The 24,394-nt window shown below is 35.4% G+C and overlaps 1 protein-coding gene across 36 annotated transcripts in view; it reads left to right on the top strand.

Annotated features, from left to right (window-relative positions):
- Lingo2 (leucine rich repeat and Ig domain containing 2) overlaps positions 1–24,394 on the top strand; it is a 1,124,971-nt gene that overhangs the window by 723,017 nt on the left and 377,560 nt on the right. For 33 of the 36 annotated variants that reach the window (XM_063252389.1, XM_063252376.1, XM_063252380.1 and 30 more), the window contains one exon: positions 1,049–1,082. The exons of the other annotated variants lie outside the window; for them this stretch is intronic. The gene's annotated coding sequence lies outside the window, so the exon portion shown is untranslated. The remainder of the gene's footprint in view (positions 1–1,048; positions 1,083–24,394) is intronic. 36 annotated transcript variants of the gene reach the window in all.

Below are 24,394 nucleotides of genomic sequence, written 5' to 3'. Positions count from 1 at the left end.
AAACACATATACAGATGTAAACATAAACATATTACATGTGTATAAATTTATACTTTTAAGAATACAAAGGTAGTGTTACATTGTGTCATTCATTCAAAATCTTTAGATCATAGTTCTCTGCACAAGTCTCAGGTCTTTGTTTATAAAGTTGTGCTACAAATATTATTTACTTTATAAACTTGCTTGAATTAACTGAGAAAACTTTGTGACACACAAATATCTATGAACCATTTATGCATTTTTTAAACATGTGAGTCTCATTGTGCCATGCCTCTCATATCGCAAATAACAGCCATTATCATTATTCTTTGCCTGAATCCCAAAATGGTGTTTTGTTTCAGTATTTTTCTCACCTCCTCATTGCGCAAAGAGAACAATGGCTTGAAACGTTGGTTGGGTAAATACTATATTATCATAATTACAATTTTCCTGAGAAAAGTGGCTTGCAGTTTGAATATTCAGCATCTTAATTACAATTTCCATAAGGATTGTAGAACAGTTATTATAAACAACACAATAATCTCTGGGTCCATAAGGGAGAACAGATTATTAGGGGAATGAGGAGAGAAAAGTTTCAAAAGTCTGTGTTCTAATCAGAATTCAAGACTGGAAACAGAGAACCACAGAATGAATTGTACTGGCTTCTTAAAATATGCTTACTTGAATTTATGGAAAAACCTTATAATGATTGTAAACTTTCATAGGTTGATTAAACGTTGCCTGTGTAATTTTTCTTTTACATGCTTTCTTTTTATCATTTTTATTAAACATCCTCTTTGTATCTTTATTCATTGTCATTCATAATTACTATACCATCAAGATATTGTCAAAGCAAATTCTCACAAAATATAAGAAGCACAAAATATTTAAAAACAGTTTAGGAGGAAAAGGTTCATCTAGTATTTCTCCACAGTTAAGTGCTTCCACTTTGTCCAACAGAAAACGGGTAAACTTTTTTAAAAAGAAAAGAAAATGCCTTTTTCATTGGTTAAACTGCTTTAATTATCTTTATCTTAAATGTTTCTTTTTTTTTCTTTCTATTTTTTAGATAAAAGTGAGAAAAGACAGAATGCAGCCTCAAGGTTGGTCCTTTTCACGATATCATAAAGCATATATACTAATATGACATAGTACAAAAGTAGCAAAGCTTTAAATGGCATTTTGTTTTCACTTCTTTTATGGATGGGAATGTACAAGGCAGGTTTTTAACCAAAGACATTGTAACATCCAAACATAATCACTGATTAAATCTTTGGTAAAATTGTGAGTTTGGAAGTATTCATCTTTCCACTCCATCCATTCATCATTCCATCCATCTACCATTTATATATTTTTTTTCAGTGAGTGCTTATCATGTACATATTGTGTGGGAAGTCTTGTAATCGGATTTCCCTCTGATCATGTTTTATTACACTGACATTCATCAGAGTTACCATCTGACCCCTTTTTAAAGCATTTCCTGGTATCTCAGTCAACAAACATTCACCTATTATTGCAGGTCTTCGGTTTAACTTGCAATTTCTGACAGCTGAGCTGGGTTTTCCCAACAATGCCCAACTGACACATGTTTAAATATGTCTGCTCTCAAATAGCTGGAAATTGTCAGAGTAATAAAAAGAAATGACTGTCTGAAATAATGGATTGTATGATGTATTTGTGTGGGGAGGTGGTATAGAATTCTCTAGTGTCAGTTATTTTTTTTTTTTTTTGAAAATTCTAGTAGATAGGTCTTGTATTCCTCTACCTTTTAAGTCTTTTAAGACTTCCTGATCAAGAAACAAACAGGTGTGTTATTACTATGCATTTTAAAGCAAAAAAGGCATCACTAGTCAGGCAGCAGATAGGACATGTATAGAATCACTGTAAGAATGACAGTCATGGATGAAAGACATTTTCATGGAGGTGAAGTCTAAAAGTTTTCTCCTGAGCAAAACTTGATAAATCAAGATTAACAGAGAGTTTATTAAACTAATTTAAAATAGATCAATATTGTATCATTTTAATTTAGGTTGTGACTTTATTGGTATATTTTAATAAACATTAATATACTTATGAAAGCTTTCTAAATTTCATTACTGTGTTGATTTCCCCAATCTTTTTTTTTAAAATAAAGTCTTGTGGTCCTCAATAGAAAATTCTACTATCAGAGGAGTTTTCTCAAAGCATAACTGTCATAATTGGGAAGGGAATCCCACAGCTGTCTGCCTTCCTAATTTAATTTAATCTAAAATAATCTAAATCATTCCAACTATCAATATAATTAATTGAAATATTAGAAGATAGTTTGCAGTAATTCAAAAGCTGGGTTGTGGAATCACAGTTCTGGAATCTAATCCAATTTTCCCATGTATTATCTGTGTATGTTGGGCAAGTTTATTAATGGCAGTAACCCTGATTTCCTCACTTGGAAAAATGAAAGAAGCAATGCTATATACCCAATAAAATTCCTATGAAATAAAAGACATGATATATTTACAGTTACTTTGTCATGTTGTAAGAATGCACTGAGTGATACTTGTCAGTCTTCCTGTGGTGCTATATACCGTTACTGTTAGCAGCATTTCCAGAGCTGGCAGCACCTTCCCATCTTTGAAATAAACTTCCTGCGTGGACTAATTTCCAACATCCCACCAACAGAGATGTATTCGCTATACAAGAAGAGTTTGTTCCATGTGAAAATATAAATCACACTAGAATCTCCATCAAATTGAAATATCCTGTTGCCACAAATTGCATTGTGCTTTATTTTCTTAGATCTAACATTTTTATCATTATTAAGCAAGGTGAGGGAAATAAGCAATCTGAGTGATTACTGAGGAAAGAGAAGAAAAGTTAATGCCAACTTCAAATCTCATATAGATGGAATCAGCAGTGCCTGCAAGTTTGTAGAACATCCGTAACTCATGGTGAGGTGAGGTTTGGCAAGCAGAGGTGGGCCACAGTTGACTTTCAGGAGAGCTCAGAAGCTATTCTTCCTTGGCAACAAATGTAGTAGGATGGGAAATCTGAGGGACAGAATGGAAGAGAAATCTAAAGGGATATAATTAGAGATCTATTCTTTCTGGCGACGTCGTGGCTTTTGTGTGTATTATGTGTCCTCCTGTACCAATGTAGGTGAAGAAAGCACTGCTGTCTTGGTTGAAACTGGCGCGTGACCTCAAAATAGAGTGGTTACATACAGAGCAATAGCAACAGACTCTGTGTCCTGGAGCTTGTGCTGAGCCTAGAGGCAGGGAATCCTACTTTGTTCAGCTTAATCCAGCAAGGCAAATTCCACTTGTTTGATTGTATGGGAAAGAGAGATTTGCCGGCTTTACAAGCTGCTAGATTGTTTCCAGCACTTACTATGGTAGTTGTGTAAATGGGTTTGTTTAGAATTTCTGTGGAAAAAGACATCTCTCTGTTAATATAGAAAATGACATCTGTAATTTTGGTACAATAGAAACTGCCACTTTTTGGAAGGTACAATCCCAGCACTCAGGAGGTTGAGGTAGGAGGATTTTCTTGAATTGGAGGCAAGCCTGGGTTATGCAGTGAGCTTAAGGCCGGCCTGAACTACAAAGCAAGACCCTATTTCAAAAACATTAAAAGAATTAAAAAAAAAAAAAAAAAAAGAGATTGCAGCCTGTTTTATTCTCTGCACCATGATAGATTACTATTTTTCAAATCGTAGGTTGTAAAATCAAATTAGTAGATTGTCATCAGAGCTTTTTAAAAAAGCGAAAAGGAATACAAATATAAATCAGTAACAATACCAATTGCCACATATATTATCATTCAAGTAAAGTAAGGTAGCAGTGTAATTCATAGTCTGGGCTGGGAGATAACAAATTCCATATAGAACTTATATATAAGTACACCCAGATGGCCATATTGTGTCATTCTGTAATGACAAAGTGTTACAGTTGTATGGTTGTGTCCAAAATTCATATGTTGAAGTCTTGTTCTCCCGGGTAATAGTATTGAGAGGTGCAGCCTTTTTCCAAGCAGCTAAGTCACAAGGGAAGAACCTCCCCAGAAATGTGGCTCAGGACAACATGTGAGAATCCCGAAGGCACTGTCTATGGGAAAGCAGCCCTCCCCCCACATGCATCACATCGGCCTACACCTTGATCTTACACTGAAAAATAAATATTTGCATTTCATGAAGTACCAACTTGATAGTACTTTATTCTTCCATTCCAAATGGGCTTATTCTTACCTATAAGGTTCTAACATATTGTTAGATTGGAATGGAACTGTAATTTGCAAATTGGACTCCAGAGTTAAATAGTAATACTTAACCTTCATCCCTGAAAGTTCAGTACTATCATGGAGAAATTAAAATGGGAAATAATTTTAATAGTTCCAGGTGCCCCTAAGGAAACACTGAAATATTTGAAGATGCCCAGTTGTGAAATTGTTTATGACACTGTCTGTTCCTGTGTCTTATTATCATTCAATCCCTTATGCATGCTCTGTGTAAATGTTTATGATAGCTTGAGAGAGCTAGTGTAGGTGTATTCATAACTTTCCCATAGGTACCACAGATACTTAGACATAAACGTACTTTAGTTATTGTTTATGTTAATCTTTTCCATTTTCTTCAAATAGTAAAATCCAGGCTCCTAGAGGTGGTGACCCTAAGTCAAGGGGTAGACAAAGGTCAGGTAGAGACCACAGTAACATTGCTTAATTCTCTCCTTACCGTTAGGCAACCGAGTCTGCTTGGTAAGGAACTCAGGAGACAGAAACTGTTCCTAACACATAACATTCTGTGTCATAATGTTCCCTGAATAAATAAATAAATAAATTTACTTAAGTGAGGATTGAACCTAGAACCAGGCCCTGTTTTTATTTTTCTGTTTTGAGATACATTCTCGCTAAATTGCTAAATTGTCTAGGCTAGTCTCAAACTTGTAATCCTCCTGCATCAGCCTCTCAGAGTTGAATTAGAGACACCATCAAGATGTCCAAGTGTTCTGCCATGTTTAAGTATTTCTCGATACCCTCTTACTTACCTGACTCTATTCTGAGGTTCGTGAAGGTAGAATTCATGGTTGCTATTTCTCCATACTTTCCCCATATTTATAAGGTTCTGAGTTAATGGTGGGGTGATTGTTTTGATTCTTGATCTTATTCAGAATATTTGGTTTTTACCAATCTTCTTTAGAAGATCCAGAAAAAGTCTCAAAAAGAACCTTTCAAATGGTTGCATTTGGGGATGAAGATGTAGCTCAGTACTAGGGTACTTACCTCAGCTGTGTAAGACCGTGAGTTCCATCCCCAACACCGAAAAAAAAAAAAAAAAGCCTGGAATTTCTTTAGTTTAATGCTGCTTACCAACTAAATCATTGGTGAGCTGATAAACAGTAGAGAATGCCTATTGAAAATATGAATGGATGCATAGGTTGATAATTGGGAAGGTCCGAAGGCTACGCATTGGATGGTTCAGTGGACTGAATTTTTAAAGGACTGAAGAAAAGTTAGAAATAAGAAAACTAATTTCCTTCTTACTATAGATTCCAGATCTAATTTCCTTTTGACCTTCCTGTGTATTTTGAAAAGAGGATGTGATTCTTATTTTCATGTCAGAGCTATTTAGTATTTTCACACAGGCAGTATTGTGTTTATATTTGAGCACTACAAATTTAGAAGGCTACAAGTAACCTATTTTGTTCTGTAAAATATACAGAAATGTCATTTGAGGAAGCACAGATTATCAATTTAATAATCAATTAAAGAAATTCCAATATTCAGTTGACCCTAGCACCTACCAGTAATCAGGAGAGGAAAGAAAAGCAGACTGAAAGTGTAAACATAATTTAAGAAATGGAAGTGGATAGACACTGGGCTACCAAGCCAGGTGCTATCTTACCCAGCACTTGAGACTTAATGTTTGAGATTAATTCAGCTGGAGAAGCACTGAATACCAGGCACAACTAAAGGAAGGGTCGAGATATCCCACTGGAAAGAGAGGAATTATTAAGTCTATCAAATTTATTAAACAAAAGTGTTCTTATTGAAAATGAGATCATTAACTTACCTTAATTTGGTTGCCTGAACTTTGAAAAGCAACCTTGCCTACCCAAGACCAGAAAATGGATTTCTCTAGAGATTCTTAACAACCTCCTGCACCCCCACTGCAAAAGTACTACAGACAAGGCAAGTTCATTGAGGGATACACTCGGATTAACCAGTTTAAAGGTCTCTCTAATATACCCAGAAATGCCAATAGGCTTTTTAGACCCTGTCTTTGAGAAGCAGGAAGTAGCTCTAAACGGCGGACATCTGTAAAACCAGAAAAGAACAGTGTGCAGGGAATAAAAGAACATTTTAGAAAAACGATCATACTATCAAATAAGGAGATAATATAACCCCCATAGTAGAATGGAATGCTATTTAAAAAGCCAACTAAAATAAATAAAAAAGCTGTTGGAAACAAAATACAAAATAGAAAGAGAATATCTTTAAATTTAAAGTTATACTTAAGGAGAGTTCTGAGAAATTAGAAAAATTATTTAAAATTGAGTTCAGCAAACCAGACTCAGATTAGGTTAATTAACCTAACACTTTACTCATAATAGTTTGTGAAATAAAAAAATGAGTTGGAAGCAGAGGATTATTAAATAATAATTACAAGCTAATTCCTAGAACTGAGATATCAACTTTCAGGTTTAAAGGACTCAGTTGCTCTCCCAACACTGAATGGGGCTGAGGGAAGGTGGTGTAAGATTTTGGAATAGGGTTACAGAAAGAAGAAAGACCATTTACAGAGGACAAAGAAGCAGGATAGGTTCTATCTCCTTCAGGTCAACTCTACAAAGTACTATTCAGCAGACGAGTGCTTTCAGAATTCAGCATGTTCCACCAAAAAAGAAGAGGAAATGACACTCAGGCAGTGGGTCACCAAGGAAATGCTTTCTAGCACATCAGTTTACAGAGTGTCTTTCAGTGAACATCCATGGCAGCAGACCATTCTGGTAAAAATACCATATTGGGATCTGGATGGGTGTTTTAACCCTAAGTACAGAGCAAGGATAGCTGACAGAATGAGCCCTACATCTATACATGTTAGGAGAATGTTTTTCAGTTCTGCAGGGGAATTTTGAAATGAATAGTGATGGATTCATAGAATTCATGCAAGCTGTGAAGAAGGAGTTATTTAACCTGCAGGAAAGAAAAGAATGAAAATAAGTGTATAGAATATTCCGTCAATCAGCTGTGACTATTAATGCCATCATAGTTCTGTAAACACTTTTTTGATTTAACCAAAATCATAACATAACTGCATAGGGAAAAGCAAGGTTTGTGTTAGAGAAATAATTTTAAGAAGCTAAATCTTCATATTCCATATAAGAAATGTATTAATGACATTTAATCTATGTCTTTAAAGATAGGTTATTATCAAAATAAACTGAAAGGGGTGAGCATAGATCCCATGAGATGTGTATTAACTTTTTATCATGCCATGGTTTATGTCTGTGGCCCCCAAGCCTCATAAGTTTGCATTGTGCATTTGTGTGATGCTTCATTGCCTAGTGCTTGGATTGATGTTGTCAGTGCTCCACCCACATAGGAGTGGAGCCAGGATGTGATGTAATGGCAGGAAAAAGGTGTGTCTTGCTCTTTGTTGGTTCCTGTTGGCTGTTTGTAGCCACCATGAACAGCGGCCCAGCCATGCCTGTCTGCCTTGGAACCAATGAGTGTGGACTGAAACCTCCAAGAACTGTAAGAAATAAACCTTTCCTTTCCCAACTTGAGCTTCAGGTATTTTGTCTCAGCAACCAGTAAAAAGTAGCTAAGACAATCATTATCTAATTTTATGCAATATCTAACTTTATGAAGAGAAAAGGCCCTTCTGTCTGTCTGTCTGTCTGTCTTTCTCTCTCTCTCTCTCTCTCTCTCTCTCTCATATAAGGACTGAGGGCTTTTGCAGTGACTTGCAGACCACAGCCAGGTGTTAGATTTTGTCTATGCATTAACCAGGCACTCAGTATTTAGGAAGTTGATTACAGGGTGATGCACACGTTGTGCACAGCCTGATCCAGGTGATATTTGCAGCCTTCTGTCCTGATCTTCCCCTGCCAAGATCCCTTTGCCCAACCCCACTGAACTCCACGTGCTATCTCCTAAGAGTCCTTCGAGTCTCCTCCCTTCTCTGTTCACACTCACTTGGCCATGACTCAGATATTCCCTTCTCCTCTTTGGAGCTTTCTTATCCTCTTGCATCCACACTTAGGAACAATTTGTGTTCTAAGACTCCACTCACACTTACTTCTGGCAAAGCTCTTCACGTTATAATTTATGCCTTTGTGAGTTTATCTTCTCTACTTGTTTCTTGACTAAAACCATCCTATTCTTTTTGGTATGCACATTTCCTACCACAGTGTGCAGTTTATAGCAAAAACCCAGAAAATGTTATTTCAATGAATAAAATAAATAAGTGAATAAATGGAAATATGCACTCCAGTGTTTGCCATTTTAAACAACTCATCTAAAGGATTAGTCATTAAACAAAGAAAGCTTCCGTAGGCATCTTGCACATCTGGCCAATTGTAATGCAAAATATTTACTGAGAAGGCAAACAGATTCTTTTCCTTGTTGAAATAGAAAAGAATTTTTGTTTCAAGGAAAATTACATTGGGAAAAAATAACTGTCTACGGTACAAGAAACTAAGTTTATATTGTCAGGGACATTCTCTTGTGTTTTTCTATTAAGAGAGTGAACAAGATTTAAGCCAAGCAGTTAGTGTGATGATGTTTCCAGACAGCTAATAAAGAGAAAGATTAGAGGGCTGCATAAAGCGGCAGGTGCCTCCGTGTATTCCACATTAGCCATTTAACACAGAATAAAATGATGTTTCCTGAAGATCCCTAGAAGAGCTCGATGTCAGCTTCAGCAGCGTGGTGCCATTTTGACTATGGTACTCATCTTACCTTGTATACTACTTAAAAAGCAACACAGAAAAATAAAGCAAACAGTACAAGGTAGTAATTAGAACACAGATCATGTCTGAAGCAAAACCACATAAAGAGCATAGAGTATGTCTAGTCTATCACTCCCAACATATTCTTTGTACTTATAGAACTGATTGTTATGTCCACCTATGTGAAACACTTCAGAGAGTTGCCCATCTGTAGAAGGAGTCTATGTTCAGTGATTGATTTTGCATGGCAGTCTCTAGGAAAGTTTAGGATTAAGGTTGTTTTAAATAATGAGAGAAATAAATCAAGTTGATATTTCTTTTGGTAAACCACATGCCCCAGGGACATAATCAATTCTAACAAAAGGGCAAACACAGAAAATATTTCACATTTGTGTACCTAATAAGAAAATTATAATAAATGTATGCTCCTTTAAGCTTCCGTTACCAGATGGACAACTTCACAGCCATCTTCTGATCAGAGACAAAGGTAAGACTGAGAATGTAATGTTACTATGAGGTAGAAGACAAAACAAAGAAGTTTCACAATAGAGAAGGGTCTGAGTTCAGAAAGGAGAAAAACAAATTCTGAACACCTGCCATATGATGAGCTTTGTGCTGAGTGGTTTTAAAAAATATAATACATATTTGGTGTAAATAATACAGAATTGGCAAAAAGATCAGTGACATAATATAAAACTGTTCATTTATCAGTTCTGAAATATTTTCTGATATTTTATCTAAAACATCATTATTTCATAGATAACCAGTTCACATTGAAGCACTGACATCTATAGAAGAGTTTACTAATTTATAGCAAAGAGATTCAAATGCACATAATATAATGTTGAATTTAATTTCAGACTTAAAATCCTGTAGATAAATCCAGAAGTCCAAATTCTATCTAGGAGAGGAAGCTTAACCAACATAAGTTCAGAGAAAGTCCCTATGTATCAATATATATAAAATATTGCTTCAAATACTTCAGTCACATATTAGTTATCATGTAATTAAATATGTTCATCAGCTTAAATCTACACAGTAATAACTGCCAACCCCAAAGTCTTGTAAGAAACATAGAACATAAATTTCTAGAAATAATCATGAAGACAATTGTAGGAATTCATCTGTAGAATTTATCTGTAATATAGGATTTTTTTTCAAGGTATGCATACTACTGGCTCTTGGATTATGGATGCTTAATTTGTGAGTTTATCAAAGGACAAATAGTGACTTTCCTGTCTTCCATTCTTTGTAACCTATGGTACTATGTAAATTTCTTCCTATATCCAAAGAAGCCTGTATCTCATCCTGTCACAATTACCTAAAGGCTTCTTACTGGTAATCAAAGATAAGTAAGAGATATGTATTGAGTTACATAGTAGCAGATCTCTCACTAGTGATCTCTCACTGTTTGTTTCCTGGTGAACAATTGCCGGTTTAACTTCATTTCTGATTTTCTCACATGACGTTCCTCCTTTATTTTACCTACTCTAGTTTAGCTCCCTTTGTTCCCTATATGTTATGGCTGTTTTACCTACTTTTGATCTGTTTTAGTAGAGCACAGGGTTTAGCAATGAATTGACTAAGTTTGGATTCCAGTTTTTCCATGGATCGTATATTTATTTGTGTAATATAACTTGCTTAAAATTACTTGAGTTGAATTTCCTCATCCATAAAATGAGGGGTGCATTCTAAAAGTTTCATGAATATTAAATAGGATAATCTGTTTATCATGCCTGATTTGCAATAGATTCACAATTGAGGTTATTACTATGACTATATAATTATGCTGAGATAGAACAAGACATGTAAAAGTAGCTTTAAACTTTATGCTTTCACTGTATCATAAGCAATTTCCTTGAGATCTCACTCAGAAAATGCAATAGACATCTTTTACTTGATACTGGGAGAATTCTAACCAAATTAATCTTGTCAGATTACAACATTTTTCAAAAACTTTTATCTTTGCCTTAACTGATAATTCAAGTCCAGCCCCAAGCCAAGTGACTTTTTTAACAGGCTAGCTTCGGTCTTTTGGTTCTTCTGTTACTTGATCTTTGTTCTTCAATTAATCTAAAAATATATAATTTTCTCTTGTGTTTGACTTCTACATTCTCTTAAAGCCTTTTGAAGCAAAACAATGAAATCCTTACTTAAGCCACTGGAGTCCTGGCATGTCTGTCTGTGTGTCTCTCCCATATATATGTATCTGTGTATCTATCTACGTATCTATCCATATCTAATTTACAACATATAAGAAAATGATGCACCTAGCTTAGTCTATACCAGGAACATAGACAGCATTTCAGAGTTGAATATTACTGTGCAACAACCCTAGAGATTCTGCTTTTGTGAATCAAGGGAGAACCAGGAATCTGTCTTTTTTAGCAAGCACTATTTCCTAGAAAATATAGAGTCAGACACTACTCTACCACTCTTGGAAAATCAATGGTCTGTGTGACGCAATAGGAAAAAGATGGAAATGAATCTGGTTTCTAAAGCAGAACCAATCTGTGTGACTTTAGAGAATCATTCACCCTAAGATTCAGTTTCTTCATCTCTTAATAAAATTCTTTTTCAGGCAGAGTGTCATCATGAGCTTCCTGCCTCAGCCTCCCTGGTGGCTGATAATACAGCCAGGCGTGGCCCCACCCAGCTGTATGTTTTATTTTATTTTATTTATTTTTAGTACCAGGAATTGAACTCACAACCTCGCGCTTGCCAGGCAGGCACTTATACCACTGAGCTAAATCCTCAGCCAGTTTCTTCATCTTTAAAACTTGGATAAATCTGTAAATGTCTATTTTATCAAACATAAGGTTACTATCAAAATTAAATAATATATTAGCAGGAAAAAACATCATATTAAGTAATGGCCATCTAGTCTCATAATTCAGAAGAACAATATGAGTTTTTATAAGCATATAGTTATTTTGGCCTGAAAGTCAAGGCCTTAAACAATAACTTTTGACTTCTCTGATTAGAAATGTGTTAAATCTTGGATCATTCCTTGTCGTAAATCCAAATATCAAGTTCAATTCTCCAAATATTGTAATCTTCTTTCTAGTTATCTTCACAATCCAAAAAGTTATATTTGTAATCCCACTGAGATGTTATTGGAATCCCAGTAAATTAATTCCAGTCTGCCACCACCAGTGCAACCCATGGCGAGAACAAAGACACCAAGACATATTCCAAATTAAGGACAGCCATGGGGTCCTAAACCCAATCCTTGTGAGGACATGCGGACAAAGGCCTTGATTCTAAACCTCTCCCGGAATTTATTATCTTGTGAAGAAGGAGGGTAGCTCAGGGATGAGTGACAGTAAGGATAGCAGTGATTATGTGGGTAACTTGAGCTGGCTGGCCAGGTACAAGATTGGCATCTCTGTAAATTGCAGAGATAAAGATATGCAGAAGAATCAATTTATATAACTCAATTACGGTAGCAGTGGAATTGTTTTGGGGGGCTATCCTTGGGTTTGGTTTCTGATATGCAAACTCTTGGGCCCTGGGAAGTCATAGCCTCTTATCTTGAAGCTGTAGCCAGTTGACATTCCTGGAGCTATTTTCTCTAACATCTCCCATGCTCAGTCCTATATTGTGGAAAACACTATTCGAGGAAACAGGACTGTCTGTTGCCTATATAGATTGTCTAATAGCATCTTGGCTAGCCTTCTTTGCAATGCTTAGAGCCAATTGAAGAGAGAAGGAAATACCCAGCCAGTTTTTACATCTCAGTATAAGGAAATGAGTCTCCAAATAATGGAAGTCACAGTAATTGTTTTGGATTCAAAGGGAGTCACTGGAGTTGTCTCCTAAAGTCCTCACTAGGAAATTTTGAAATCAGTTTGTTGGTAGCTCCAGTATTTAAAGAAAAACAGAGTAAAATGGAATGGCATAAGACTAGCATAGAAAATATCACACCACATTGTCCATAGTTAAGTTCTTAAGAAACAAGATATCAATATATAAATCTAGTTGTTTTTTCTGCCTTTTATATAATCCCCTAATTTATTCCCATCTTATTACTTTGCTCTTGTTTCTGGGACAAAATACCTGATATCCAAAATTAAGGAAGGAAAGGTTTATTGAGCTCACAGTTTGTTGAGGTTTCAGTCCATAATCAGCTGGCTCCAAGGCAGGGTGGCGGTGGTGTGGCATATGGGCAGCCATTCATGGCAGCTGCAGATTCCCAAGGTGAGAAGAGTAGAACAAGGCAAAAGGGACAAAAGGGAGGAGCACACCTCTTTCCCTCCCTTATACTGTATGCTGGCTACCTACTCCTGGGCAGGTGCAGGACTCCATGGCCAATCCCAGCACTAGACAACGAACCAATCACAAACACTAGATCCAGCTGCCATTGAAAGGCCCACATACCATGACCACAAGAGGTGGTGGTGGGGGGGGCTCCAAACACAAACCATAGTAATTCCTACATAGTCTTATGTTTGGAGATTATGCTTAGGAATAAAAGAAAAACATTACTTGGCAGTATAGGGGAGCAGGCAGGAAAATAGAATTTAGGGATGAGATTGCACAAGAGAAGCAGCAATATACCAGAGCAAGCTCAGGAGAGTATGTGATACTTCAATGGTCTCAAAGTCTTGCAGAGGGCACTAGACTTCTCAGATCCTGTAGAAAGGATTCTGGAGTGGTTTAACTGAGAGACTGTAAAAGCAATGACCTTGAAAACTAAGGGAGTTGAGCTAGTCAGTTTGTGTGCCCAAGCTTTATAAATTATAAAATATACTGCAAATGTACATTGTAGATATAAGGTTAATAGCTAACTTATCCCTTATTTTTATCACATATTATTCTGTTCCCCAACTACTTCACTGAAACCATAAAGTTAGAATAAAAGATACCTTTCTTTGACTGTCAAGCTAAGGAAATAGTGTTCTAACACCTCAGAATGAAATTTAAAATTCATTTCCCCATGTTACCAAATGTATTACACTGCTTAGTAGCTAGATATATTTAAAGTAATACTTTGTATTTACTATATAATGATTATGTTAATGTTCCATTTTGTAAGTTCAGATCCTGTACTAAACATTGTTCCCAGTAGTTTGCAGCCATCCCTTATCTGCTCAAACCCCAAGGAAAAGGGCTTTTAAAAAAAAATACATGCTTTATAAAGGATCATACTAATTAACATCAATCTATCTGAGCAGTGAGAGACAGAAGCAGAATTCACATCTAGGTCCATACTCATCCACTTGGATCTGTATTTCACAGCCTATTCTCCCAGGGTCATCCAATGGTTGGGAGTAAATTTTGGAAGAACCTAAGAAAGAAGTAAATTTGTAAAGTCAATTAAAGTTAGACAAAAGTGTTGTGCATTAATTAGTCAGCCTTTGCCAAAGATTCTGGGTGCCCCTACATCTTCATTATAACTATATACATTGTATATGCACTGTGCTTGTTTCTCTGTGGATTCTAAGCCTGCCAGAAAGTGTCTGGAAATTCCTTTCCCTTTTAAATGTTAATTTTGTGCCATGCTCCGTAAATTTATTTGCATTCTCTCACTCAAGTGATAGTAATTGAAATGAAAAGAGCGTACTGTTAAAAATGTATTTCTGATTATACAGGGAATATAGTTAGAAACTGAATTGTTTCATATATTTGTATAATTTTAGGATCAAGTTTCCAGCAGGTATACGTGTTTTGGGAGGACTATTATTCTGAAAATGGTGATTTTTGTGACTGTGTGTGTGTGTGTGTGTGTGTGTGTGTGTGTGTGTGTTTGATGGCTAAGAAGAGTGATATTAATTTGATCCAGAAATTCTGTTTTTCAGAAGGCAGCATTGTGTGCATGTGGAATCTTTTGGATAGCTATTCCCACAATCTACTTGCTGTGTGCATTCTGTGAGGGTTCAGATAAAAGAAAAAGGCAGCTTTGAGTAGCTCCCAAAATGAGGAAAAGCTCAGAAAACTTCTTCCATTCTCCCCCACATTGCATGACAAAGAGCAGTCCCTTGACCCCTTTAACCAAAATTCTGAGAGGTGACAAAAGTCGTCCTTGCAATAAATTCTTTTGTAAGCAATTTTGAGTTAGGTGGAGGAAAAGAAATAAGATCTGCTGATTTTCAAGGGCATCTAGCACATGAACAACACATGAAAATTTGCATTCTGTGATTCTCCTCACTCTCCCTGGTGTCTCAAAACAATCTGGAATTAGCAAGCCTTGACATTGGCTAATGAGAATGAACAGACTCACACAAATTCCCCTTTAGTGGCAATGGGTTTCAACCTTTACGAGGCAGGCGGATCCTATTTTTGAAAGAATAAAAAGATTTCCTAGCCGTAAGCATTTATGTGCTAAAAAGGGAGACAGGTAAAGAAATAAACCATAATAATGACAATAAGACCTACAGAATGTTTCTAACATATCATACACAATTTTCACAGCAATCCTATGCTGTGGATACCACTTATCTTTCCCCCCACAGTTTCTTGAGTTCAATTTCAACATATGTAGAGATGGGGACAGCTATCACAAAGAGAATGAGAGATGTGTTGGTAGTTGCTATTGTCTTCCCTAATTTGGTACTTGAGGACCTAAAAAGTCTCCAATGATTTGATTAGTTCTATAATATACAATAAGTATATAAGGTGGGTGAAGATGGGGACAACTATTTGTAAGAAACTAGAGACAGTTAGATAGACAATCAAGATCTCCAGTGGGCTTGCTACGAAATCTGTATTTCTTTAAATTGTTTTTTTAACTGCTATGTTCTGTTTTGATATGTTTAATCTTACCCTCTTTGAGAAGTAAAACAAATGTGTAGGACTGATAACCATATTACTGAGCTCTTGTTCGATCATAGAGCAGAAGGGTTTGTAGTGTCACTTTATGAATGTCATTCTAAATGCTTTAATTCTATAACGTGAACAGCCATTTCTAAGATGACAATGTATAACTTATCAACCAGCAATTTCTTACCGTTTGTTTTTCTGTAAGTTTGTATCATTTCTACCCTTTTTTAAAAATCTCCATGTATTCTTTTGTTTCCTTTTCTTTAAATAAAAAAAAAAAAAAAAAAAAAAAAAAAAAAAAAAAAAAAAAAAAAAGAATAAAGGAAGGCTCAGAGAGGTTGCATTTCCTACCTGGGGCCCATGTATCTGGTTCCAGAAGTCATAGACCCAATTATTTTATTCCTCAGGAAGAATTGTCCAAAGGGTGTTTGAATTCTGAACTGCTTAGCTGAAGTGTTCTCATCCTGAGAGCCTGGAAAAGGACTTGGTTATAGTCCATCAGATTTTCAGCACAATGCATCATGTGCTCTTCTTCTATTTGTGACTGACCAGTTTTAAAATAATGTTTCAGTGTCCTCTATGAATTCGGTATTGTCATATATGACACAAAAGCCTGCTTCATGGCTGAAAGTAAATCCTCATACCAACTGCCTGCATCCCCCTCTGCTTATCACCTATTAGGGGACCCTGGAGAAATAACTTCATGTGCTTATTTTCTCACCTAAAACTGGAGATAATAGAGTTCTATGTATATTAAATGTGTTAATTAATGCAAATCAATTAAAATAGTGTCTGCTACACAGTAAGAGCTTGATAAATTTTATTGTCATAGTTATTACTAATTGTTTTTCAGGCTGACAAATACTAAACATTTCAATGTAACAATTCAGTTGGACAAAAAAATAAAATTATCTGTCCTTTTTAGCAAATGATTTTAAAACATTTATAAAAATATTTGTAAATTTTAGAGCTTTAATAAATTATACTTTTCTTTCAAAAGAATGCATGTGTATTTTTACAAATTTCTTGATTTATTTAATTGATTTAATTATTTCTTTAATGGACATAGCTAATATATTTTGGTTTCTTGCTAGAATCATTCCCTAGGAACAGTGAAAGGCAGACTCATGAATAAGATTTGTAGAATCCAGCTCCATAAGAGATTCTCCACTATTTTCCACTCTATGTATGTATTTTAAAGGATTAATATGAAATTATAATTAATATTGAATGTGTCTGTGCTCTGGAATACAAACAAAAGATATTGAAATACCTTCATTTATTGATTGAAATACCTACATTTTTATACTTCCTTTGCTCAGGGTAAATATCAAATCCTCTAATTGAAAATAGTGCTGGGGATGTGGCTTAGTAGCCCAGTGCCTGCCTAGCAAACACAAGGTCCTGCCTGAGTGTGAGTCCCAGTACCAAAAAAAAAAAAAAAAAAAAAAAGTAAATAAAAAGAAAAAAAGCTCAATGCATGCATATGTTAAATGACCATAATTGTTTAAGATGAAAAAGATGACTCGTTTTTAAAACTCAACAGATTTTGGATTCTGCTTTGGAGTATTTGTCATATAGAAAAACAACATGTCTAGGATGAATATTATACACAATACGTATATGCTAAAATTTGCTGTACTGCAAAAAGGAACCATATGATGAGATTATATCCCTGAAAAAAAAAAAGAACAAAAGAATCTGCCCCTCATGTATAATGCTGTAGTGCTGTTATTGTTTTTTCTAGATATTTAACCAATAAAAGACTAAAATTATATTTTCTAAATATCCCCATTTTATAGATGGTTAATTAAAAACCTGTATGATAAGTGTGTTTAACTAAGTTTACAAGTTTGATACAGCCAGAAATTACCAAGTTTGATGTACTTTATCTGTATTAGTCACTAGCCACCCCAGATGTTTACCAAGGTCTCTGTTTTCCGGGGAGATGACAACAAAGGGTGCATTCTTTTCAGTGATAAAGCACAGGAATCAAGACGTGCACATTTAAATAATGAACATATATTTTTATTTTGAAGTTTGTACTATCGTTTAAAAAATTCTTGGAGTCTTTTTGGCCCCTACTCCCATATTTTTTTTTAATTTTATTTAAAGACAAAAAAAAAGCAAAACAGACAAAAGGGTAGTAATAATATCCAGAATTTCAAAAAAAGATAAACAGTAAGAAATCACTAGTTGGTAAATTACATACTGTCATCTTAGAAATAGTTGTTCAAGTTACAAAATTAAAACATACAAAGTGGACATTCAAACAGTGAGACTGCAAACAGTTCTGTTCAACGATCCAACTAAAACTTAGTAATATGGTTATCAATCCTACACACTTAAACATACATGTACTTATGTTAGAGCACTTTCTTTTCCTCTCTTTTTTACAATAGCAATTACACATTTTGGATTTTATTACTCCTACATTTCTTATTACTTTTTACACTAGAGACACAATGTGATATTTACAAATATGATTCTTATTTATTTCACTTATGAGGATAGCCTGAAGTTATCTGTATTTACCTATGAAGGCCTCAGGATAATTCTACTCCCATATTGTTGTCCAAAGAAATATAATATCATTCAGTGAAAGAGGAAAGAAATGACTAGTGTTTCTTTGAAGGTTAGAATAGAATTCAATAACTAGAGCTGTTGGGAGGAAAATTTGCACTAATAGAAACAAGCGCTGTCTCACAGTGAATGCTGTATGAAAGCAGAGCAATGGGGCTGGGGATTTAGCTCAGCGGCATAAGCGCCTGCCTTGCAAGTGTGTGGTCGTGAGTTTGATCCCCGGTACGGGTAAAAAAGAAAAAGCCAAAAACAAAAGCAGAACAATGACTACTTGTTATAAGGATTATTTAGGTGAAGGCTAGATAATTACTATTTAGGAATGTATTAGAAGGGATACTCTAGTTGTAGAAAATTTGATTAAATGATTTCAAATTTCATTATAATGCTAGAATTTTTCATGTAATTGTAAAAATTCATGTCTAGGCTGAAATTCTTTCTCATAAAAAGTATTTTCCTAGCACAATGACTAAAAGCACCAATTTTATGAAATAGATCTGGACTATGGATTTTGCTTGACTGCAGATGATATACTCGTTCAGCTTTCCCAGGTCAGAAGCAGGGGCAATTTCAATAATTGCAAAAGAATATTATCCACTGAGTGAGTGATGAGGATTAAAGGTTCACATGATCGTGTCTAGGCATCTATAATATGAACCTGGATACCCAGGAGGCTTAGGACTTTGGTCATGTCATTCAAAAGACACAACATCAATCACTGACAGGTGTACTCTGGTTAGAATTAGGGAGATAGCATACTAGTGAAAGACATTTTCACAGGTATCATTTAACCTGTGACACACACCTAACTTTTAATATCCAGAAACAAATATTCCCCTTCTGAGTATCTTCTCAAAAGAATTAAAAATGTCATACCACAGTGATATATGTGCACCCATGTTTACAGCAGTAGAGTTTATAATAGCCAGATCTTAGAAACGACCTAAGTGTCCATCAATTGAGGAATGGATAAAAAAGATACGGTATTTCTATACAGGAGAATACTATTCAGCAATAATGAATGATAAACTGGATATTTTAATAGGTAAGTGAATGCACCTTGAGAACATACTTATTAGCGAAATAAATGTTATGCATGTATAAACATCATATTATTTCATGAGTATGATAAGGAAAAAACAAATACTTTGTCCCTGAGAGAATGACTTCAGTCAAGCAACAACTCACCACACCTGCCTTTACTTTAACTAACCCACTGTGAGATGTTTTGAGTTGACTTTTGGATGTAAAAGAAATTTATATGTGCTATAAGGTTAAGTGATATTTATAAATAGCACATTATACATGTGCTATAAGGTTCAGGTTTTTTGCATGTGGATATCCAGGTGTTCCAGTATATTTATTGAGAGTACAATCCTTTCTCCACCTAATTGCTTTTGCATTTTTGCCAGAAACCAATTGTCTATTATGTGGGTATCTATTTTGGGATTTATATTGGTACTTTGGTGGTTTGTCTATCTTGATATCAATGCTGTTTTGTCATGATTGGATAACTTTGTGATAAGTCATGCGGTTGTTGAGGGTTGGAGCTCTAATTTTGTTCCTTTATCAAAGTTATTCAGACTATTCTAAATCTTTTCTATTTTTATAAAACTATAACAATCAAAATATTAATTGTTATGAGAAATGTTGGCAGTTTGATAAGGGATTGTGTTTTCTGAGCTTTACTATTTTCTTGTCTTTATTTTTGTCTATTTTATTCTGTCTTTTATTTTTAAATTCTTAAGGAAAGATAAAAGAATATTTCATAATTTTTTTCTAATAAATGTACTTGGTGTTAAATTTAAAAACAAACAAACAAAAACAAGAAAGCCCCAAATATCTTTTATCTTTCTTTATCAAGAAAACCCCAAAACAAGAAAACCCCAAATATATCCACAGCAGTTAAGACAGTTCAGCAACTGCATAAATGAAGGAGTGATTGATTGCTTTCATTTGGATTGCTTCCATAATCTATCCTTAGATCAGTAGCTCTTTATGAAAGCTAGAAGTGATTAAACACCTAACTAAATGCTATGTACATTGTAATTATAGTGCTCTGAGAATCTGAAAATCACATTAGTTCTCCACTCCTGTTATCACTCGCAGGCCAACTTTACCTGACCAATTTTAAGATTTTATTGTACGTTTTGGATACTATGATGGTACTCAAGCTTGCAATAATAAATTAAATTTCTGGTGATAGATGTTTCCTCTTCACGCACACGTACACACACCTTAAAACAAGCCACATTTCCCAGAGAGTACGGTGTGACATTATGTGCAGAAACTACACACAGATACACACACACACACACACACACACACACACACACACACACAGAACACACACACACACACACACACACACACACACACACACACACACACACATCTTTTTGAGCAGAGGGTTTTGACACTTCTCTGTGAACCTTCCTCAAGTCTGCCCATCAGCATACAGAGCAAAGTTCCAGAGAAACACAAAGCTCTCGGAAGATCCCCATCCATCTGGGTGGAAAGAAAGGCTCCGTATATAATTTCCAGAACAGTCCTCGCTTGCTCTCAAGAAACTTCTGGTTGTTACCTCAGAAGTAGAAATATGTGAGTGTTTCAGCTTGTGTCTACACACTGAAGCGAAGAATTTTAAAATGTCCAGCTGTTTCAAACTATTGTTTTGGAGAGCTAACTTCTCCAGAGTACACACACGCACACACACACACACCATACGCACACATGTGTGATATGGGGGATATATGATCTATTTGGGATCTGAGATTTATAATGAATTTCAGTGAGAATAGAATTAGATGAGAAAAATTAGATGACAAATAAATTATAAATTGGAATGATGTGTTTAAAATGTATCTCAGGCCACGGGATATAGCTCAGCAGCACAGCCCCTGCCTGGCAAGCACAAGGTCCCAAGTTTGATTCCTGGTACCAAAACTTAAATAAATAAATAAATAATATTGTCTCTGGAATAAAATTAGAACGAATTTCACTTTCTTTTCAGAATTCTTGGTTAGACTTATGAGTATGCATGTCTCCCTCCCCTTCTTAGTCCTAGAGATTGAGTCCAGGATGTCTCACATACTAAGCTCACATTCTGTCACCAAGCAACATACTCACTGAACTCAATGAACAATTTCTTTGAGGATGTGAGTTAAATCAAGATAGCAACGGCTGCATTCAAATGGATCCAGGCACAGAGCAAATTCAGCAGTGCAAACTAGGAAACTTATTAAGTCTCTGTCTTCTTTGTCTGTTCATTATGTTTTGTTTTTCTGTATCATTAGAGTCTTCATAACTGCATGATAGGAGCTACTGACAATATGTCTTTGTTTTGTTTTGTTTTGTTTTGTTTTGCTTTGTTTTGTACCAGGGATTGAACTCACAACCTTGTGCTTGCCAGGCAGGCGCTTATGCTGCTGAGCTAAATCCCAGCCTGACAAAATATCTTGTACTGAATTTAATTTGAAATAGGAAATGAGAGTTATGAAATTATGTTAAGAAGGTGTTCAATGTATATTTATATATGGTGGGACAAATTTTAAAAACTATAAAAACTTACTTTGAAATTCATAACTTGTTTGCTACTTGGTCAAACACAGCAATAGCATTTCTGGGTTTTTAAATTATACTTTGAGCTCTGATGATAAAGAAACAAAAAAAGCTTACAAAATAATGTTTTAAAAATTCATGGTATCTCATTCGTCTTTAGCAAGAGTTTTGAAATTTCACCTTAAATACTACTGTTTGAAGATTTCTGCATGTATGACTTTAAAAAATAGAGAGGTAAATTACATTTACGTTTCTGAAGTTTTAGAACATCTGGGCCTATTAAAAACAATCACTCCGATGTTAATTTAGAGTCATAGGTAGTATTTTTTGTTTATATGTTTATGTCATATTTGCTTTTTATTTCTGAATCAGTAGTTTAAAATCCTTTAACCACTCATTATAAAATACAGCAAAATGAATAATGAGCACCTTGCTTCACTATCCCTCAAAACTACTGATACAAACACTGAAAGAAAAAGCCTTGATTTTAGGGAGAAAAATGCCTTAAGGATTTCATTTAGAAGCGAACTGATGTGAACAGCATTTGTTCTTCGTGGAAAATTACTTTTGGAGAAGGCATGTATTTACTATACCTACAGTTCTATGGCATGCTTACATAGAATCCTTGAGAAACCCTATACTTTTGAGAACAACTGATTCCCATAGTATCAGGATCAGTGTAATACTTTACATCCAAATCTTTTGAATGGGATGTTTCCATAGATGATAGTGTTTGCCTCAGAGAAGCAACAGCACATAGTGGAAGCACATAGCTTAAGCTGGACAGGACACCAGGACACGGAACACTGCTCAGCAGCACTGAGTACCCCGGCATTGGCAATTACTTGCTGGTTGTTTCTGTTCCCATATGAGTGACCTTCAACCTTAGATGTATGTGGGAATTGCTCCACTCTTTTAATAAAACAATACTGATGCTTGACTGGCACCCAAAATATTTTTATTTCATTATTTCTAAAGCAGATTTTGGAGAATAAAATCTGCCATCCTTCAGATGGCTTTTCTTAGATGTCACAGTGCCTATGGAGTCGTTTTATTTTATTATAAAGATCTTAGTGGTAACAATTAGAAGTTTTTTAAAATATTCAAGGAAACTTGTAAGAGATTTAATAGTTTTTGCAGAATTGTAAAGTTATTTAATATATAAAGTCCTTTGAGGGATTTTTAATTTTTATTCTGTCAAATGTAACTATTGATTCACATGGTATAACTTGAAAGGTTTGTGTGCCCTGGGGAAAATACTAAGCTCATGTGTTATATGTATAAAAAGCAACTCTTTGGTTACTGGTAAATTTGAAATCTGTGGATGATGTTCTTAGTTATTGATATTAGTAATTAATTTTCCTCAGTTATTTTCTATAAGCCTTTTCTTTATCAGAAAATTATAGTTTTTAATAAATTATGATATTTAATGGTGACTGCTGTTATGTTTCATTATGGGGCATTATTTATACGAAGAATTTTACTATTTTTGTTTAAGCAACATTCATTTTAACCTCTGTTTCCTCACTGTCACCAGTGTGCACAAAATCTCAAGACTCACATTTTAAACATGATGAAACATGGTCAGAAATTCATGTGTTGGGACCGCTTTGCTCATTTTACTGTACCAGTAAGGGTGGAGAGGGCCTTGCTTTGGTGAGAAACTTTGGACAAATTACAGATGGGAACTGATGTAACCAAGGTTTCATTCAAGCTTTGTTTTCCTTTGAAACTCATCCTGCTAAGTGCCTGTTTGGGGTGGCCTGACACTTATCGTGAACATTATTGATGGATGATACTCTGGGTTTCCAAATGGAAAGTGCTAATGTGCTTGACCTCATGCTTCCCCATTCCCCACATCCTCAGTGGAAAATACTGAAGGTATGGTTTACAAAATAACCTATGAAAAGTCTTTATTCTGATTAATGTAGATATTTAAATTTATTTTTACCCCTAGAATAAAGCTTTTGCTAACACTGTATATCTCTTGATAAAACTGCTCACCTAAAACAAAGGAAGGATTTGATCAAGAGCAGCGAGAACTCTTGAGAAGGTATTTGTAGTTATTGTTGTTTTGCTTTCTCATGGAGCATCTCTTTTTGCTTGTCCCTTTCTCTAAAAGAGAAGAAAAGCTGTGCTTTAGCTGAGCACCTGGTGATTTCAAGCAGCCCTGCATTGTGTTTAAACTCTGTCTGCAGCCCTTCACGCCCAGAGCCTCCTCCAGGAGCTGTTGCTGTCACTGCCGTGGCCCCTTCCACCGCATCCCACCTGCTCCATATTTTCTGATGGGAAAACCTTTGGATATTCTAGAATTAAACCCAAAAATTTTGCATGAAGGGAAGTTAAGGAGAGAGAGAGAAGGGGCGAGCAACAGAGGGAGGGTGAAAGGGAAAAATAGAGAGAGGGAGGGAATAAGGGAGAGACACAGAGAGAGAGAAAGAGGAGGACAAGAAGAAGAAAAAAAAGAGAGTGGAGGGGAAGGAGGAGGAGAGGAAGAGGGGACAGGAGGGGAGGGGAAAGGAAACAGTTATGGGAGAAAAGATTTTCAACAGAGGCCTTAATAGGCAAAATGTGGAGACTGG

Source organism: Cavia porcellus, unplaced genomic scaffold, assembly GCF_034190915.1.
Source record: "Cavia porcellus strain 051 isolate PalLab524CR breed Dunkin Hartley unplaced genomic scaffold, mCavPor4.1 scaffold_1, whole genome shotgun sequence".
NCBI classification, from domain to species: Eukaryota; Metazoa; Chordata; class Mammalia; order Rodentia; family Caviidae; genus Cavia; species Cavia porcellus.
This window is presented reverse-complemented; position numbering and strand designations above follow the sequence as displayed.